Raw genomic sequence first — 15,734 nt, forward strand, 5'->3', positions numbered from 1 at the left:
GCGCATAGAAATGTTTCGTAATTGAAGCACTAAAAGCGAGATTTGAGACATTTTTCGATTATGCTAACAAGAGAGAGAGAGATGGGATTCAATCTTACTACATTAAATCTTACCTAGCTATATTTAGTGCTGAGTTATCGTCCATTTTATGTTCAAGTTCAAGCATCCATGAAAAAAAGAGGTTTTTTCGAAAAATAAAAGTCTCATAAATAAAAAAATAAAAGAGATTAAAATCTAAAAATTTGAACTGTTGATTACCTCGAAGGGTACAATCGATTAGTCAAATTTCAAAGAAATGCAAAAATGTGAGGGAAAAAATTTCTCAAATTTCGGATCACACTTGACATGGAATGACCCAAATGCCATTACTTCACGTTAAATCGCCTTAAATGGCCTAAAATTGCGTTTCCAACGCCTCCATTTCTAGAAATTTTCCATCCCTCATTTTGTCAACGCACAGGGAGCGCGAAATCTTGACTTGGCCCTGACCGCTGCTAAGCCTCTGGGAATGGCTGGGGGGGGGGGGGGGATACGATTTTAATAGAGTTCAGATATGTGAGGTGGGGCGTAATCTCTAAGTTTGGCCTAGTGGCGTAAATAGACGTTAATCCGGCTCTGAGCGAGGTTGCACAGTATAATGTTTCAGTTTTTCAATGAGTTCAGGAATAACAATACGAACATCTTTCGGAACTTGTCCCGGAAAGTTTTCGAAACTGAAATACGTAACGTACGTAATTGTATCTTATCTTTGATGTTACAGAAAGGGATGAGTTCACGGATTCTCTCCTCCCCCCCCCTCAAACACGTTGCAATTAGTCTTAAAAACGAATTTTAGAAGCTTTTCAAAAAGGTGGGAGGAGGGTTGAAATCAGGGTAACGCCCCAGGAAAGTTTTCAAACTTAAGTTCCTAAAAACGAAATTTTAGACGATCTGTTATGATGTGAAAGTGGGGCGCTAGAGATCTTTCCCCTGGAAAAAATTCGAAATAAAATCTGTAAATGTGCATTTGTACTACCTTTAATGCATCTGAGAGTGCTGGGTGACGGGATGGGTTTGAGGACGTTCCAGTGGAAAATTTTTGAGATTTTAGATGATCAACAAAGTGTTGGGAAGAGGAGGGAATCGGCAAGAATGCTCTAAAAAATAAATTAATAATAATAAAGTCAAGTTTAGATAATTTTTGAAAATAATAGTGGAAGCAGGTTCGTGTAATTTCCTCTGAAGTTTTTATGAAATTAAAGTTATAAAAACGCAATTTTAGGCTACCTTTGGTGAAGTAAAAAGATGGAGTTTTGCTCAGAAAGCGCCTCCTTCTCCCTTTATTTTGCTTTGTTCGCAATTTTTTTTTTTTTTTTTTTTTGAAAATATGTTGAAAACATCCTGCCCCACTTTTTCTTTTCCAAAAATACTTAACTGCTTTAGTGTTTCCATGTAATCTTCAAATTTCTCCCTCGAAAATTCTTGTGTGTTAGAAAAACAAACGTTTTTGACCGCAGACAAAAAAAACTTTTGACGCTTTGGACTGAAGTGATCTTTAGCAGTGATATCTCTTGTAATTTTTTTCCGTTTTATTTAAATTTAAATGTCTTGGCTTTTGAATTTCTTGATATACTTATATGTGTTTAATTCATTTTTACCTTAGAAAGATTTAGAACTGCTGGAGTCTCTTTCTCTACTTTAATTTTTCTTCTATTTAAAATATACTTCGGGGCATCCCATGCATTTTTATCCACTTTTTTACTATCTTCGTGATGATATTTTAAATAAAAATATTCACAAAAATAATATGTTGGAAGCAAACCTCGATAACCCATATAATTTAAATATATATAAAATTGTGTACAGTAAAATATTTATTAGGAACTTGCATGCAATGCATATGCGTGTAGAGAATTAAAGCAGTCTATGGTGAAAATTTTGTGCAAAATATGTGATATGATTGCCAGAGGTGCTCCGGTGGGAGGGGGGGGGGTCATGGGAGGTCACTGTTACAGCCAAACTTTTCTTATTTGACAAAAAATATCCAACAGTTTGGAAAATTCAGAGATAACATGATAATACAATCAATTCGCGATAACTCGAAGTTTTTATGAAGTCCCGGATCTTTTGTCTTTAACTCCATGCTAATTATTCTCAATATCTCGATGTTAACTTCCTTTAACTCGAAGTTTTTACAAAGATGACTCGAAATTTATTTTGAAAGGACGAAAAGAAAAAGAAAGAAAGAAGTGACTATATGAGAGAAAAATTAATTCACCTTCACTTTCAATTCCTGTACAATAGACCTCTAAAGTAAGAAGAGTACCTGTTGAGCCAATGTGCGATAAAGGAATTACACACGCGGAAAAGAGTTAGCTTGTTTCCTTTTGTTTTACTGTACTGTTTACTTTGCCCTGATTGTACCTTTATTCAAAGGCTGACCCAGCTTAAGATGCGTCCCCCTTCATTCTTTAGCTCGATCATTTGCTGATAAGTTCCTGAGAGACAGAGTGAGTTTTCTTTACTATTAAAGATGTCTAAGCAAGTATTCTGTCGATGATATTAAAAGAAAAAGTGAAACTTCTAAAGCGGTAGAATCCATAAATCCGAATTTGAAAGGAATGAAAATGTGCACCTTTCCTAAAGCAGAATCAGCTCTATTCAAGTGGTTTCAGCAGCATCGAAATCAAAACCATGCTTTTTACTTCCTTTTACCAAAAAATGAAGTATTATATTCGCGAAAAATATTTCACTTAAAAATCGGCCTTAATTTCAATTTTGCTCACCCCCGAATGAATGTTGAGTTTTACTTTCGACCCGACCACACGTGGATACATGTCTAGGAACGTACAGACACCCGAAATATCCATTTTGACGATCCCCGAGTTAATTACAACGAGTTTTCTCGTGACGTCCGTATGTATGTAGGTATGCGTATGTGCGTATGTGTGTATGTATCTCGCATAACTCAAAAACGGTATGTCTTAGAAAGGTGAAATTTGGTACGTAGACTCCTAGTGGGGTCTAGTTGCGCACCTTTCCTTTTGGTTGCTTTCGGATGTTCCTAAAGGGGTCTGTTACACCTTTTTTGGGAAAAATCATCGTTAATTTCAATGCGAACTCAAGTGGTGTTATAATTTGTCAAGCACTTGGCGATATATCGCCAAGCTTTTGGCCGCCAAGTTATGTCGCCAACTTGGCGAAAAATTTGGCGTTTTTTTTTTTTTTTTTTTTTTGTAAGTCTGGTTTTAATTCGGCCAATGTTGGTGATATTTAAAGAGTTAACCACTGAATCACATTAAAATTGCCAATAATGGGGAAATAAATTTGAGTAAAACGTTTTTTTGCTTCTGTTCGCAAGAAACTAGGGATGAAAATATTTAGTGTTTCTTTGCTTACTCCAAGACACTATTATCATTAAATTGGCGTAAAAGGAAGTCATGTGATGCACACATCAGCTCGTTTTTTTTTTTTTTTTTTTTTTTTTTTGCTCTCAACATGTTCGGTTAAACTGTGCATATTGTGCTTAAAAACTTTTAAGTTCTGTAATTTTGTCTGTTATATGTACATACTAATTAAAATATTCTATAATTTTTAGCATTAAAATGTCGAAAACCGAAACTAGCGGTAAGTCGAACTTCCGATAAGTCAAAATTCTTGTAAAAATCGAGCAGTCATACCACTGCACGGTCCTTTCACGTTAGATGAATCATCATAACACAGAGCATACACGTGAGAAAAATTTAGCCCATATGAGGAAATTACTTCTTTAGTTGAAACGAACTGTGATTCTCCATCTGTCTTTTTTTTCCTGTTCTGAAAAGCTCTGAAAATGATTCATGAATTTCTACGTTATTGTTCAAATAGCGAAAAACACTTGCTCGTGTGTGGAAATGTTTCGGGTTTCATCAACTTTATTGATAACTAGCCGCCTTCGGCGACCAGCTGGTTCGCCTTCTTACGTTATTCGCCTTTGTGTGCAAGCAGTCACCTACGGCGGCTGTTTGGCTAACTTGTCATTTACCTTTTTACTTCAAGTTTGCCGCCTTCGGCGGCTGTTTAAATAAATTTGGCAGCAGTATTAATCAATCCATCTCTATATCTTTTTTTTTTGTGTCATTCACATTTTAACACCAAGAGATTGCCGCCTTCGGCGGCTATCTACCTTTACGATCTATCTCTAAATTTTCTTATCCATCTCTATTTATTTTAACCTCCCCGCCCATTTCCTAACAAAAACAAAGATTATTAAAAAAAACCACTTTTTTTTATTTAAGTAGAGCAAAAAAAAAAAAAAAAAAGCTCAAATTCCCCGTAGTGTGTGTGCAAAAAGTAGTGTTTGACAAAGATAAAAAAAAAATCTCGCTGTTTTTATTGAATTAAATTCGCACAACTATGAAATGTAACGTAATAAAGATACAGCAAAAGGTCCAGCTTGGGAGGGGGGGGGGATGGAAAAAGAAATAAATGCAATCCCTAAATAAAACAAAAAAAGGAAAGAAAAAAAGCAAGCGCTGCCGGAAAAACACGTGGTCATCACACATCATAAAATGTAGAAGTAAGCTTTTTCCGTTAAAAAAAAAAAAAGATTAACATTGCTTGCGATTAAGATTCCATCGTAAATATCGAATCGAAATCCAAGTAGTGACGTCACAAGTATAAAAGATTGAAAACCGCTTTTTTCGACCGATGCGTGAAAACACATGATGTGTTCAGAATTTAAAAAATTGTAAAAAAAAAAAAAACTATTGCGTATTTTTAAGAAGTCTTTTTTTCTGAAGAGGGAGAAATGTTTTTACTATTACCAACTTAAATTTTAGAAATGAGGCTTTGATTCTTCTCGCAGGATGATATCAGAAAAAAATAAAACCGAGGAAAAAATGCAATTTAGACGTTTTTTCAAAAATTCATAAAAAATACAAAAATTGCTCAATCTTCAAAAATTTTTCATTCATCATAATTAAAATTAAATTTTCTTCACTATAGTACAAAAAATATTTGTGTGGTGCGATTGGTTCGGGGTCTGTGAGGTAAAAAGTACTAAAAAAGCCCGAGGTGCACATTTTTGGCAAAAACTGCACCTGTGTACCAAATTTCATCTTTCTAGGCCTTACCGTTTTCCCAGGATGCGAGCCACAAACACACACACACACACACAAACATTTTGTTTCATTATATGTATAGATAGATCAGCTGGAGATTTTTTATTTATTTATTTTTTTAAATTTCCTTCAGCATATGATCTGATCATTGATTTGCGCGTTACGTAAATTTAATTTTCCCATTTCGTATCATTCTGCGAATAATATTTGGGGGGGGGGGGGGCAACTGTCTCCTCTCTCCCCTCTATTTGTTGCCCCTGCTTTGTAGCAAAATTGTATAGGGTTGTTACTCGCAAACTTTGTCATTTTAGTTTAGCTGCAGTAGTGTCGAGTCTACTTTAAATACTCTATGTTATTTGTTAGATTACTATAATTTATTGCAAGGTTTGCTATAATTTATTGCAGGAGTTGTACGTTTAATCAAAATAAAAAGCGAATAATCTTTCTATCATAATTTGGAATTACACCCAAACCTGTTTTTGTACAGTCATTTTTTGTGCGATTTTTTTGTCTGGCATATGAAAATTATTGAAAAAATGAGCGGAAATAATTTATAAACTAGTGCGAGGTAGCTTCTTCAAGTGACAACAGGGGCATCCCGATGAGAAGTCACTGTGATCTCCCAAAAATTTCCTTATTCGGGAAATTTTTCGGGAGTCGGCAAAATTATCATCATTTGGTTTATTTTGATTTCGTTAAAATATAAGATTTTGGGTTATTTTCTACGTGAGATATTTTTTATGCGATCCCTATCCGCCACATTAAAAAAAATAATAATAAATAAATACATAAAATAACTGTGTTGCGAAAGCAACTTTTTATAGCTACTCGTGAAGTTTCGAACAATTTTTTTTATGCAATCCCTTATTCACCGCATAAAAACAGGTTTGGATGTACTACTTAAGTGAATATAAAATTTTTTCAACTCTACAAATTTCATCCGGATGAACGGGGGCCGAGTAACGAGGTTCTACTGTCATTTCAAAAATGTTTTTAAAATAAAACGATTTAAACATGTTTCTTTCAAAATTAACAATGCCTGGTTTAATTATATTCAAATTGTTTCATAGCTGTTATAAATCAATACAAACTAACTACTAAATCCGCTATTAAGTAATATGATGTTCAGCAGTTTTATTTTGTGTAGCTTCAATGCAAAAATTCGGAGGCACAGCATTCCTTAGCTAGTAAAGTAATCCACAAAAACAACCAACATTGAACACATGATTTATTGCATTACTTTAAGTATTGAAAACAGCAGTTTTATTGCAGAATTCAACAATTTTACACTTATTCGTGTAGATTCAAGCCTTTTATGAAACTTACAGTACTCAAATATATTTTTTTCCTGTTCAGAAGAATTTAATCTACTATAATGTTGAGAAAATGGCATTGGAAATTTTATACTGGATTATTCAAATATCATTTTCTTTTTCACATTTACGGACAATTGTCGGGTATTCACAAAGAAAACAAACATTTCATTTTTTTGATTTGTCTAAAAATTAGAACATTATTACATGCATTCAAGTTCTTTAGAAAAAATATTTAAAGTATGAAGTTTTTTGCCATATATACAATCAAACAATTACTTACATTATTAGAAAAAATATCTATAAAACAATACATTACTGCATTTACAGGTGTTTACATTCTGAATCAAAACGTCAACTTGTATAACATGGCATTGTACAACATTTCTTCGTATTTATTGCATATAAGTCTGCATACTGAAAGCTAAATACTGCATCACATTAAAATAGAGTAACGTTTTGAAATCCAAGCAGAAAGTTGAAAATGTATTTCTGTTATTAAAGTACAATAAAAATAATCAAATCTAAGTTCAATCCCCCAAATGACGTACGTTGATGAGAAGAGAGATTTCAACATGCATTGGCTAAATTTGCATTCAAATTAAAAATAAATAAACCATTTGGGTTGCTTTCAAATGCAATAATATTTGAGTCAGTTCAGCATTTTTAATTTTTTTACCCTACCTTTATTGCGTTTTCAAATTAAAACGTGTTGTACTTCAATAAATATTCCAACGAAGAATGTAACATCATTAAATATTTTAATACATTCAAGTAAATTCACTTTATTTTATAAATTTTACAAACATTTAAAAAATCCATTATAGTTTCCGAGTATTAAGATTATTTTTAATACTTACGATTTTCAGTTGGTATAGTTAAAACTGCAAAAATGATTGAAGATATTTCTTTCCCCATCTTTCTGACATCTTTTTAAAAAGTGCTCAGCTGTCTGTAACCGAAATATATTTTCCATCGAAATCATTTTCGTAGTAATATAGAAGCATTGATCATCTTTTCTTGAAATATTTTTCCCATGAAAACCTGCCAGCATGTGATTTTATTATTACTTCAAGCGAAGCATTTAAATTGAAGCACAATTTTTGTGGAGCTGTGAAAATGTTTCTTTTTTTAAATTCGTTGAAGTGTAATACAACAGAAAAATTAAATAAAATAAATCTCGTAGATTTAGTATGGTTAGAAGATGCAAAAATTGATTTTAAGAACTCGTTATACAGTATTAGTTGCATTGAAATTTGATAGTTTATAGTTGTCTTTCATAGGATGCGCTGAATTTAGATGTTTTCATTCATTTTAAACGTGGAATATAATTCTGATAGTAATCTTTTAACAGATACATTGAATAATTAATTAAAGTTGAGCTTTGTAAAAATATACAAAAAAGATTTCAAAGAACCGTTTACTGTTTTTAATTTTATTTTATTTTCACTTATAAATCCTTCGCAATTTTAGAGCTTTTATTCCTCAAAACATTAGGAACAGCAACGATAATGCATCAAAATAAATCAGAAAAATTGTTAACAACATGATTACAAGCAATCAAAAATATTTTTAACGCCCGTACAAACATATTTTACACTTTGAAAACTGGGAAGATTTCTCAAAAAGTTAGTCAAGCTTACTTTCATGCTTAGTACTTTTAATAAAATTTTAGCATCGTGAAAAATGCAAAAAAAAAAGTTTTTGGATGCTTTGTCTTTTTTTTTTTAAACACAAAGTGTCAAACGAGCTATATGTTGAAAATCAAAATAGCACGCATCTCTACATTCCCTGCCATTTTGGAATTTCATGCGTAGAAAGATATTAAAAATTTTTTTTTATAGAAATGTAAAATAAAATAGTTTTTATTTTTTTCGCATCCATCACTTCCCGGAAATAAGTTTACACCTCTAAAAATGTCAAGGAGAAATTTTACAGAGAAAGATTCCAGCAATATCTACTTGTAATACAACCACGTTTTGATTAAACATGCAAATTAAAATAATATATGATGCATGTCTTTTATTGCTTGACGAATTCAAAATTTACGGAGACATGAATTTTCCTTAAAAGGTACGTGAGCAAAGAATGAAGCTCTAACTTCAAAAGAGCAGGTTTCTCTCCTGATCAATAGTTTGAGCACTTACATTTCAAATATCTCAATGAGCATTCGTAATATCCCTATTATGTATCCTTAAGCATGTAGTAAATTATTTGCAAACTTCATCCCTGTTTAAAAAATACCATGCTTTTTAGACTTAATGCTGAACGCATGTGATCAGATATAAGAGTTGGTTAACTAGCAAAAAAGGAAAAAAAAAAGTAACAGATCGTTAGCTTACTTGTTTCTACATATCAAAAGTGTGATCGTATGCCAAAAAAAAAAAAAAAAAAAACTTTAAAATATCAGCATTTAAAGAATCTCAATTATTTTTCAATGATCTAATAGCCTAATAGCTAAAAGCCTCACGTAGACCTCTGAAGTACTGTTTTCCTCAGATTTTCCTTGAAGTTTCAAGTCAGCTGCATGGAGTAAGCTGTCGAATGTGCTAAAAAGATTCTGAGGGAAAGAGGCAACGTCTATAATTGCCAGTATATCGTTAAACATTTTTACTACTTTCTCTTTGGTACTATTAGTTTCGAACGGGAGCATTATCTCGGTGTCAAAAAAGGTTTCAGACTGGTTATTAGCTTGGATTTAAAATAATAATAACAGTAATTTGTCTACATCCCCCCCCTTCCCTCCATTTTTGCAGTAATGCTGAGAAGTTTCAAAGCATTTTATTTCAATATATCTGCCACTTTTCTTCTCTTAAATGTATTACATTTTTTATAACATCGTTCTTTCTCCACAAAGGATAATGTCAATAATATCAGAATTCAGATTGCTCAAACCAACGCCACGCTAATGCTAAATGAGAAGGCGCCATGTAAAGGCAAACATATCCACAAAAATACAAAATTGAGGAAATGACTGATTTTATTTGTCAGCCTCATTCCTATAAGGTAGTGTAGTTGGTTTCACTTCAAAAAAATCATATCCTGTCATTTCACAGCTTTGAAAATTGACGGTCAAAGCATGAAAGAGCATATACATACATGTGTCCTAAGCAAACAAGAACGAATCCTCTTTAGCCAATGGAAAACGATAGTTTGGTCATGTGACTCCTATAATGAACACATGGATTCAATGTTAACTGTAGCATTTTCAATATTCACGGAAAAGTAATTCCAGTGCATAAAACGTTTTCTATGCATCTTATTGAACCAACAAGGTTAAGTAATATAGTTAAAAGTTGATTACAAATCAAAGTCGAAAGGAGAATCGTGGTGGTAATTGAAGTAGTAGAAAATCTTTAGGAAAAAAAATGTTCGAGTTTTTTTTTTTTTTTTTTTTGAAAAATGCTAAAAAACGGGAAAGCCATGATAATCGCAAAAAGTCGAAGAGAATTTATTTGCATTCTGATTTTTATGTTACAAAACATTTCTCTAGTTATACAACAACTCTGTTGATGTATCATTGCAAGTAAAAAAGTCTTTGTTTCGTAGAGTATTTTGTGAGTTAAACATCGCCTTTATATCACCAGCAGTGATATTTACAGCTATTGCATGTATTAGATTTGAAATTGAAACTACCATGCTGTTTGTTATTTTGTTAATGTTTTTGGGGGTTTTACTTAATAAATTCAGAAAACAAATTTTCCTGGCAAAAAAGAACATATCTCAGCCTAGTTCATGCAACAAAACACATATCCAGCGAGTTCAAGCAAAACGGAACATGTCCAATACTTAACGTTAAATAATTAAATAATTAGCATATTTCTATCAAAACATGACGTAAAATACTAACAATAGGTACAAACTGAACAATATGACCACCTTTTTGTTGATGTAAACACCAATATTAAATAAATAATAGATTTTTGTGCTTTCCCGATTTTTTTTATTTTTAAAGTGGACCTGTTTGCTTTTACTTACCTCCTCAAACGTCTATCGCTTTCTCGCTTTTTACATATAGAAAAAAAGAACTCAAAAATGTCCGAAAGATACAACTATCGGACGTAATAAAAATTAATAGCGGAGAATTTAGAAATTAACAATTTAATTAGAGTTATTTAAATCCTTCGCATAGCAACGCCATCGTTGAATGACCGTTGGGTGGCGCTGTCCAATGAGATATTACCAAGGCCCGACTATGACTTTTGAGGACACTGGGCACGAACTTTATTTGATGCCCTTCACTCTCTTATTCTATATAGTGAAGCAACAAAATATTTTGCTACTGGCATAATACCGCAACCAAACCAAATTTGGCGATCCCTTGATTAAAATATTTATATTACCGTAATTACTAATAATCTAACTAGAAACGATGTATATATGATTTAAAAAATTCAAAAATGTATAAGATGTTATCAAGTTTACCTGGTTGCAATATGATGTAGACGACCAAAGCATCTGTTACGTAACCGATAAATAATATAATAGGATAAATCAGGAAGAGAATTCATAAATATTTTACTACCGGAACGCCAATGAAAAATAATTTGATCCTGAGCCGTGGCCAACGGCCAATTGTCTTCGGTGTAAGTATAGGGTAAAGCTTGGAGCAACCTTGAGATTTATGACAGAGAGTGAAAATTTTAAGAACATATATTTTTTTTTAGTTTTAATGCCCAAATTTTTCTTTAGAGCGCCATGAAATTACACCATTAAAAAAAAAAAAAAAAAAAGCACTGATTTGGTGCCTCCAAACTGTGGTGGCCTGGGCCTGTGCCCCAGTTGCCTATGCCTTTTGCTAGCCCTGGATATTACTATGTACAGAAAGTTCACCTTTTGTGGTATATGCAATACGCAGTAAGCATTAAAGGGGTCAGCATGATTTAATATTCTGTTACAAAGGGCACATAGGAAAAGTAACATTAAAAATATCTTCCTTTTTCCATTTAGTGCTAAAAGACGCAGTCAAAGAGGATCCAAGTTCATGTTTTATTTTCTTATTTTGTTAAAAAGTAAATTTCACACCCACTTATTATTTTTTCATTATTGGTGATTTTTATTTGCTCATTAATGATTTTTATTGTTATTTCCGCCAAGAAATTTGGAGAAACAGAATATTTCATTTCTTTTCCATTAAGTTCTTAGAATTTTCCTTATTTTTCACTAAAAATTCTCCCACTGTTTTTGAAAACGGTCTTCATTTAAAATTCTGACCAACATGAATTTGTTTTCGCTTAATTGAGAAAACGCAGGAAGATAATGATTAATTCAATCGCTCTCTAAACTAATCCTTAAAATATGTTCAATGTTTGTCAGGATATTCTTAACGCTTGATCTAATTAAACATTTTCGTAATTTTTACCGCACTTTAGATTTGGCATGGATTTCAATTTAATACGTAAGTAAAAAAATATTTGAATCCATATTTGATTTTAAGTGTACTGTATGAAGGACACTGTCTGAACTACTCAACAAAGCGAAGGAATTAAATATTAAATTAGCAACGTTAAATGAAAACATGATTTCCCCCTCAAAATGTTTAACAGCTTATACAGAATATACAACTACAATGACATGAAGTTGATTACATAAGCGAAGTTAATTTAAAGCTTAAGCTATAAACAACATTCGTTACTTGTCTAAAAACTATTAAGTTTGGACGTATATCTTGGCATTATACAACACATAGTCTAAGACAATGAACTCTTGATTTTCATAGCAACCTAAACAATCTTAACAAACGTATGTTTGACGACACAAGTAAGAACAATAAATATTGCCATTTTAATTACGCAAAAGTACAAAATTGTGTGCGTAAGAAAGAATGAAACTAAATGCTTATTATTATTCGTGTTATGAGCATTTTGTTACAATGTAAAACCATATCCAATGTATCCAGCATTTCTAAATGTATATATTTACAAAAAAAAAAAAAAAAAAAAAAAATCAATGTAGATACATGAATGTTTTTCTGAAAACAATTATATTCGAATAAATTTAATACCAGTTTTGAATAATTGCAGTCGTATTCAAACACAGGGGAAAATACTTCGTCGATATTATTTTTACATTTTTAGAATTGTCAAATACATATTTCACTGGGGGCCAGTCCCAGAATTTTGTTCATAAAATAATAGTTTTTTAATATAAAAATGTAATGTATGTATATTTTTTGAGCTGTATTGGCAGCATTAAATGTCCGCACGAAGACCATAGTGACGTCATCAGAAATGACGTCACACATTCTAGCCGAAGTCAACGCATGCACGTCCGGTATGATTAAGAGGTAAGACAAAAAATAATAAGCAAAGAGATATGCGTGCAGCCACTAAAGGACATCTGCTCCCAGCAGTTAACAATTGCGTGCAAAAAAGGGCTAGGGTATAAATAAAAAGTAATGTCATTTATTGACGAGGAGCAAAAAGGTAACTTACCCCCTTCAAAAGCTTCATTGAATATTTGGCCATTTTCTTGAAGCATTAATATTTTTTAAATGCTTTCACGTAAACATATTAGAATGGGTTTTTCAAAAATATCGTTTGAATTTTTTCCTGCAAAAATTATTCTAATTATTTCAACTTTTCAGAAAAAGAACCTAAAATGTTTTTCGAAACCTCCCATAGTGCCTAACTATGATAGGAAAGTTTTCCAAGTTGCTAAGACTGGGTTATCTCATGTATCAGTGTATGTTTGTAGAAAATACAAGGCGTTATAAAGTCTTTATATATTTCTGAAAACTATGTGCAAAATCTAAATTTTTTGCAGATGATTCAAAAGAATTTTTACAAAGAAATTGAAGGTTTAAAAAAATGTGATCGTATGTCATCTTTGGTGACGTTACTCTTCCGGCAATCTTTCGATATTGAAGTTACGCCAGCGGGTTGGATCAAATTCAACACGTATAAATTGAAGATTTTTAGGATTGAATAATTAGAGCAGCAAATTAGGACTGCAGTAGCTCTAATGACACCAACAACATTACAGAAGGTGTTTCCGCCTGCAGTGGGAAAATAGAAATCGTACCAAGACATTTGGGGTTTTCTCTACTAATTTAATGTTCTATTTATTATATTGCGTTTTTGTACAGCTCTTTCTTAGCAAAACTATTTTAAGCAAAAATGCATGGAGACTTTATAACCAACCTGTATAATGTTGTGACAAACAGCTCGACTTCATTGAAGGCAGCTAAAAGAAGAACAGAAAATGTATGAAATGTTGTTCCCAAAATGTTTAGCATTTAAGGATATGCAGCGCTTATGAAACTAATACTTCGTCTACGTACGTTTAACAAATTCCTTTAACAATTTTACGCTAACATCTCCTTATGTATCTATTTTGTTGTAGTTGATAGATTTCAGTTTTCTGTGAATAAAGTTGGTCATGGTAATTGGTTTTACACTGTAAATCAGATGATAAATATAAATTAAAATGAATCGATAAATGATAAAATTATCACAATGATCGTCATCACTTCAACATGGAAATGAATCCGGTGGGATGTTGTCTATTAATATTAGAATTGCAATACATGCATGAAAGCAATACAATACAGCTGTATGATTACACCATTCAAAAGAGAAGTACCACATGTCTGAGCCAATATTCATGAGATTTTTTTGTTGGTTATCATTTTTTGAATTTTTGATATTAAAGAGAGAAAATTTGATCCAAAGTAATTCTGAGGAAAAATGAATGGAGATTTTATTCAGGAGAAAGTATTAGCTTGTCATTGTAAGCCTAAACTAAGAAAAAAAATTATTGAATATTTTGATAATTGCATTAAAAGTAGTCAAAGTGTTCCGAATGAGAAATGAGTATGCATACACACATATATACAGGGTGTCCTGAAAAAGACTGAATGTATTCAAAAATTTATAACGATAAAATGGTTAATGATAAAAAAAATATTTTTTGCAGAAAATTCATGTGGTGAGCTGTTAGTTTCGTACCCCAAAGTTCCAAAATTTAGTTCAAGAATTTTCCAATAGATGGCGCTGCAGATTGTGAGACCGAAAATCAAAGAAAGACAGAAAATTACATCATAGTTTTTCGAAAAACGTTTTTTATAAACAAATTTACTCTACAATATTTTCAAAATGCATGCCGCCGGCTGCAACTACATGTAGCAATCGGAGGGAAAATCGGTGAATTCCAATTGTTATTTTTTCAATTAGAGTCTTACTATCTACAGCGCCATCTTTTGAAAGAATTTTGAACTAAAATTTTGAACTCTGGGGGACGAAACTTACGGCCCACCACATGAATTTTCTGATTTTTTTTTTTATAATTAACTATTTTTCTGCTATAAATTTTTGAAAACAACCAGTTTTTTCAGGACACCCTGTATATATATATATATATATATATATATATATATATATATATATATATATATATATATATATATATATATATATATATATATATATATATATATATATATATATATATATATGTTTGGTTCTCTAATGTTTTTACAAAACCATAAACCAAGTAGGGGAATGTGGGGCAAAGTGAAATATTTTCTCTGATTTTAGCGCCACCTATAAAGTAATATTTTAACTATGAAGGTACACATGTAATTTTTTCTCATTTATTTATTTGTTCGTTTATATTGTCTCATTTTATTTCCAATGTTCATTCATTCTTTTAATTACTCATTTATTTGATCAAAAATATCTTTAATAATCGAATAGAAAATATTTAATTAGAAAAACAGTTTATTTTTTACATTGACCCATGAAAAAAAGTGAAAATTTCCCTCTTTTTTTTTTTTGAAGGTACACATTTAATGCCAAGAACTAATGTTTCAATGCTTGTTATATTATAAAATATATAGGTCTTTCTTTATGTTCCGTAATTTTCAGAACACATTTCTAGCATGTTTGTTTTAAAAAAAAGTACGTCGTTTTAACACTTTACCCCACATTCCCCTACAAATTATTATTTTTTTCGGAAATTTGAGATATTTTTATGCGTATTGTTAAATTTCAACATATAATACTAGTAAGAGAACTTGAAGAGCACGTTTGAAGAAAATTCATATCCAAGGTGAGTATTTTATTAGGACAAACAAAACTAAATAGAAAAAAAAAATTGAATATAGGAATCAAATTTCATAAAAAAAGCAAAACTATTTTATTTCTGAATTTTGGATATTTTTCTAACAACATCCTGACATCTGTGACTTTTTTTTAAAAAACGTAGATGTAAAACATGACAACAGAGCTTATTAAGGGGGGGAAAAATGTTCGCTAAATTCATACGTAAAAAAATCTAAGTTGCCAACAAGCACTTAAATCAGAATTCAAAAATAAGTGCTAATAAAAAGGCTAAAGTT

This window comes from Uloborus diversus, chromosome 10 (assembly GCF_026930045.1).
Source record: "Uloborus diversus isolate 005 chromosome 10, Udiv.v.3.1, whole genome shotgun sequence".
Taxonomy (NCBI): Eukaryota; Metazoa; Arthropoda; class Arachnida; order Araneae; family Uloboridae; genus Uloborus; species Uloborus diversus.